This window comes from Panthera leo, chromosome A1 (genome assembly GCF_018350215.1).
Source record: "Panthera leo isolate Ple1 chromosome A1, P.leo_Ple1_pat1.1, whole genome shotgun sequence".
Lineage (NCBI taxonomy): Eukaryota > Metazoa > Chordata > Mammalia > Carnivora > Felidae > Panthera > Panthera leo.
The window spans coordinates 217646730-217652729 of NC_056679.1; the positions used below are offsets into that span (position 1 = coordinate 217646730).

Consider the following 6000-nt stretch of genomic DNA (forward strand, 5'->3'; position numbering starts at 1 on the left):
TTGTAATATTAGAACAAATGGAATATCACTAAAGAAAAAAAAGAAAGAATTTACCAATAAAAATTGAATTTGTGCCACACAGAAAAATATATTCTTAAATCAAAATGCATATTATAAACTATTTTTATAAAGATAGGTCGTCTGTAATATGGGTGCTTAAAATGGGATCTTCCAACAAAAAGACCTCAAAGACACTATAGACCCTTTGAACTTCTTATGAATATTTTCCTATTCTTCCTCTCAATTTTTTTTCTCTCTTAGAATATAGTTGAATTGAAAGGAAAATAGGCTCAACAAAAACTTGGAGCTATTATCCCAAGACTATTTACTTTCCAATTTTTATCATTTTACCTTTCACTGGATAATTCAACACACTTTGTTGATAAAAGAACAGAGATCAACAGAATTTGAAATGAATTAAAGATATGTTTATTTTAAATCTTGATATTTTGCATTATAATCATGAGTTGAATCAAAATCTCATCCAGATATGAAGTTTTAAAAAAGTGATGGGAAATAATTCTGTGACCTTGGTGACCTAATTTGCCTTCAACTAATTAATTCATTCCTTGTTGTAAAATTTTAAATATCAATTATCAAGAAGAGAAGGTTTTGAAGTGTATTTGGCAAAATTCCAAATATAAGACAAAGAAGCCATTTGAGAACTGTTGGCTTTTGCCTTGTTTGAATAAAACATTTAAATCCTAAGCCAACCATAAATAGCAAAAATAGGCAAATGTCCAAATATTAGAATTTGTTATGCACTTTTTAAAGGCTTCTACCACTTACTCTACATTCTTTCACAGGTGATTATATTCATTATCTCATATAACCTTCAAAAACACTTGATATAGTGGTTACCTATTTTTTTTTTTATTTTTACAAACAAGGTAACCAATACTCAGAGGAGTAAAGCCTTACCCAGGTGGATAGCACTGTATTTGACTCTTATATTGACTTCACTTGACACTTCAAAATGAAAGATAACTTGGAATATTAAAAAGTTAATAAAGATTAAAATGATCTCAATTTTCTTTATAGATCTTTAAAACATTAAATGGATTTCTTCTGTTTTGCAACTTCTCTTCTAAAGTACAATGAACATCATTATTTCAGATTTATGCTTTTCATGGAGAAATAGGACTTCAATCAATAATCATCCATCTGATTTAAGGACGATCTATCAAAATCATCCATCTGATTTAAGGAAGATCTATCATTTAAAATGTAGACAAATACATGAATCATTCCAGGAGATCTGTTATTTGTTAACTTTTTTGAGAAGCTGAGTTCAAATGTGTTTGGAAACAAAACTCAGAAGAAAAATATACTAATATTATATTTGCTCTTTCAGTACTAGTTTAGATAAAGTAGAAAATAATTTTTAATTGTGGGTTTTGTTATATCCCCTGATATTTTAATATTTTCTAGAACTTTAATGTCAATAAATACAAATAAAATCATGCAATTATAGCTAATTTTAATATTGATTAATAAAATATTAGATGAAATAGATACTAAATCTGTGTTGCTAAGGCACCTGGGTGGCTAAGTCAGTTAAGTGTCTGACTTCTGCTCAGGTCATGATCTCATGATTCATGAGTTCAAGCCTCACATCGGGCTCTGCGTTGACAGCGAGGAGCCTGCTTGGGATCATCTGTCTCCCTCTCTCTTTGCTCCTCCACCTCCTCTCTCTCTCAAAAATAAATAAACAAAAAAATATCTTTTACCAATAAGACAACAACTTATTCTAGGTTCTTAAGAGTCCTTATTTTAGAATTTTCCTCTTGAAATAAAAAAAAATGTAGAATGGGAGTAAAAGTGTCTTATTTCTTCCTACAAAAATTTTATACATTGATTTGTATAGGATTCAGACTTAATAAAAACATTTTGTATTTGTATACATGTATATTATCTCCATGCTACCATTTTAGACTGATTTTTTTCATTTGTAACTTCCCATGGTGATATAGTCTTAGATGCATTAAGACTCTATTACAGAATTTAGTAGTCACTACCTGCATTCTAAAATTGTATGATTATTCACAACTCTTTATGTGTTTGCTATTTGTTTGGTACATTTTGGGCAATTCGTTACCTAAAGGGATGCATTTAGTTTTGCTAAGTCAAAGAATCCTGTTAATTAAATACCTTACACTAAAAAAATTATATTTGTATAGCTGCCTTTGACTTTTCTGAAAGAAATGGGCAATGTTAGAATGGCAAATGGAAAAATTAAGTCAAAATGCAGAATGATGGATTATAGCTTAGATGCTTGACTTATCTTGCTGTTATTACAACCATTCAATTAGAGTACTTGCCTCTTTGATCTAAGTACAATGCCAAATTCAGCCTTTCAAAATATGAAGGGTTGAGACCCACTTCTGTAATTAAAAATTTTCTTTAGGTTTTGCTTTTCACTTGTATTGTTCTCTGTGAGCGGATTTGAATTTTTAATTAGATTATAGTAAAGCCAAAAAATATGGCAACTATGTTTAGTGAAACGATTTCTGGACTCTGTTCCTCAGTGTTAATTGTAGCACTATATTTCTCTAGGTCTCTCAGTACTTCTGGACAACCATCTTTAAAGCTTTGATGTACTCACTTCTGAAGTCTGGCACCTAGACTTTCCTACAACCGCCCTTGAACTCCGGGAATCATTTGTTCACAAGAACGGAGGTTCTGAAGTACCTGAGAGTCTAGTCCACATTCTCAGTCTCCAACGACTGACTACTGCTGGAGCAGAAAAGCCCAGCTCTCTTGTCTGGAGTTGGGCCAAATTCTGAGGATAAATTACACCGCAGTGTTCTGCTGCTGCATGACCACACTGAAACTGGGACCTTGCCTAAAGTCACATGTGTTATTCGTATCTTTCTCTCTTGACCTGTTTCTCCCACTATCCTATAAGTTGTTCTTTTTCTTTTTCTTTTTTCTTTTTGGAAGCAAATTCTTTACAAACCCGTTGCACAAGAATCATCATCTAAGTTTTTTCTGGGGAACCCAACTTACAACAATAATAGTAAGTTTTTACTTTATTTCTTCCAAAGGTCAAGCACATTAATATGGATTGAGTGATAAATATGCACTGTAACTTCTAGTATGGAGACTACATTAGTGTTATTAGGTCAGGCTGAGGGTGACAGCAAACATAAAATAACAGTGAATTTAAAAAGATCAAAGTTTCTCTCTCACATATGTATGGGCAGCTTGGGGTCAGCATGAATTTTTTTTGAACGCCAGGGACCAATTCTCCCTCTATTTTCTATCTTGTTTGAAAGACTTAGACATTTCAGTTAAATGTGTTGCTTGTGTTTTACAAACTTCCAGAAGGTACATTAGAATGGAGAAAGAATTCCTTTCAGTTTAAAGGCACTTTTCAATAGTTTAGAAGACCACCTTGGGACTGAGATTATCATAAGGACAAACCTCGTGGCAAAGAAGGATGAGAAATGTACTTTACTTTGGGTGGTCATATGCCTAGTAAATTTTAACAGGGTGCTTTAAATGGAAATAATGGGACAATGAATATTAGGGAAGAAAGAAAAAAACGGACTTCATCTTTTTTCTTAAGTATCGAATTTACCATACAGGAATGTTTTAGACATTACAAAAATGTCAATTAAAAGTATTTCAAAGACTTCTTTATAACCAGTTAACTGCACTTTTGTTATTTTAGTTGAAGAAAGAAGCCAAAAATATAAAAATACAATAAATTTGAGGCAAATCTAAAAGGCATAAAAGTCTGTGAAATGGCTGCAGGTGACTTTTAAAGCTACTCAGTGTATTCTGGCATCCAACTCATTATCCCAAAAGTCTGCTTGAATGCAAGACTTCCTCTCCAGTAAAGATTCATTCTTGTTATATGACTCTAAAGAACTGTTTCAGCTCCTTAAATAGGCAGAAATGCTGGTTTCCTTTGTGTTGTGATTTTGCAGAAAGATTCACATAAATAAATATTTTGAAACCATCAACTCAGGTATCTAACATTCAGCAAGTCTGTTCAGAAATATGTTTACTGAGAAAATTACCATTTTACATACAAAAAGACTCTGTATCTAGAAAAAAATATTTCATTGGGATGACAAATGTTCAGTTTCAGTCTGACCTCCAAGAGAGTCTCAGAAACCCTAACACTAATTCTTTCATTAGGTTTGCAGAGAAATTTACCTAATTAATACAGTCTATTTAATAAAAATATGGTTTAAAATAAGTTTCACTTAGCTTTTTAAGAGCTTTAAACTCCATGAAGACAAGGGTTATGGGATCTTTTATATTCACATTTTATCACCAGGACTTAAAATAGTGCCTTGCCTGAAGTAGAAATGTGATGTTTGTTGAATTAAGTATTAATACAGAAATGTGTTAATGGATAAGGAGTACACACTAGTATTTTAGATTATTCAGCGATCCAAAGTAAGAGAAGGAGTATCTCATTACACTAGCTAGGGAATTCCAGTGGTGAGAAATCCAAACTGTGAGCTTAGGTTTACTTCCTCTGCAAATGTTAAAATCATTTTCTTTTTGACCCAAATAGTAAAGGAAACTTGAAAATTAGAACATACATCTTCTTGTTTGTCTTTGTTTGTTTATTTTGAGAGAGAGAGAGAGAGAAGGAGAGGGAGGGGCAGAGAGAGAGGGAGAGAGAATCCCAAGCAATGCAAAGTCCTCACTATCAGTGCAAAGTCCAATACAAGGCTTGATCTCAGGAACCATGAGATCATGACCTGATCCAAAATCAAGAATCAGATGCTTAACTGACTGAGCCACCAAGGCACCCTGAGAGCATGTATTTTCTAAAAGCCATGATACTCATGCTTAGTGTCTGTTATCTGTGTGCCACTCCAAATTATAAAAAACATGGAGATTGACACCATAACTGTATTAATGTATGCATAGTGTTATAGACATTTTCATGACACAATGGAGGGTTTAGCAACTATTTTTTTTGATGAATAAATAAAAGTTAAATTAATGAAAGGCATAAGAAAGCTAAAAGAACTGGAAGGTTTACTGAAAGTATAAAGAAATACATGTTCAGTCATTAGAGATTACACTCTCGAAAGTATTCTAGATTCAGAATATAGATGTTACTTCAGCTTCCTGGTGAGACTCAACTTGAGTCTTCCAGGCAACACTCCCAGATCTACAAATAGTATACGTAGTCAGATTTCAGAGGTAGAATGGTAAAGGGCACTGAATGGTCTGTGGATTAAGTCCCATGATAGAGTTAGAATCCAATCAAGATTTATCTGGACAGAGAAGATTCAAATAAGCTATGACTGGAAAATGAAAAACAGAATTGAATACAGCCAGTAAGAGTCTAAACCACTGGGAGAAAAGACCTAGAAGAAGGGCCCTCCAATGTACACAGCATGAAATACAATCACTCAAACTCTGCAATATCTTCACATATGTTTGCATACCTCCAAAATGTGTTACGTGTGTAGTGTTGTCTGTAGTTTCTAAGAGATGGCAGTATGCGCTTGTCCATGCTTATAAATAGCAAGATTGGGGGGGGGGGGGTCTCTCACCTTTATCACTGAACCCAGTATTCACTCTTCAACAAGTTCTCTGATCTTATTCTCTGATAGAATGCCAATGTTGCTTTAGAGAAAGATAAAAAATAATCAGCCTTTCATTAGGGATACTAACTAAAAAAAAAAAAAAAAAAAGGATTCAAGTTGGGAATTTATAAATTCCCAGTAGAAATATGGATGCAAAAGTCTGTTCACGCGTAAAAAAAATCAGCCATGGCTTTACAGTATTGTTATATATCTAATGGTTGTCCTTTGTGTGAAATAAGTACAATACGAATAATTCAAATGTACTAATTATGTAGTAATCACCTATTATGTGCCTGGACCACTTACTTGCTTTCAATATAGGCAGACCTTCACTTATCAGGTGCCGGTTATTTGACCTAATTAGTATGCTTATGCATATTTAGCTTGTTCTTTTGTTTACCTAAAAGATAAGTAAAACATTTATAGAATGACTATA

The 6000-nt window shown here is 33.0% G+C and overlaps 1 long non-coding RNA gene across 1 annotated transcript in view; it reads right to left on the reverse strand.

Annotated features, from left to right (window-relative positions):
* The window catches only part of LOC122228004, a 49191-nt gene extending 43586 nt beyond the window's left edge, over positions 1 to 5605 (reverse strand). Inside the window, exon 1 of the long non-coding RNA XR_006206352.1 lies at positions 5532 to 5605. This is a non-coding gene — a long non-coding RNA (uncharacterized LOC122228004). The remainder of the gene's footprint in view (positions 1 to 5531) is intronic.
* Between the last annotated feature and the right edge of the window lie 395 nt (positions 5606 to 6000).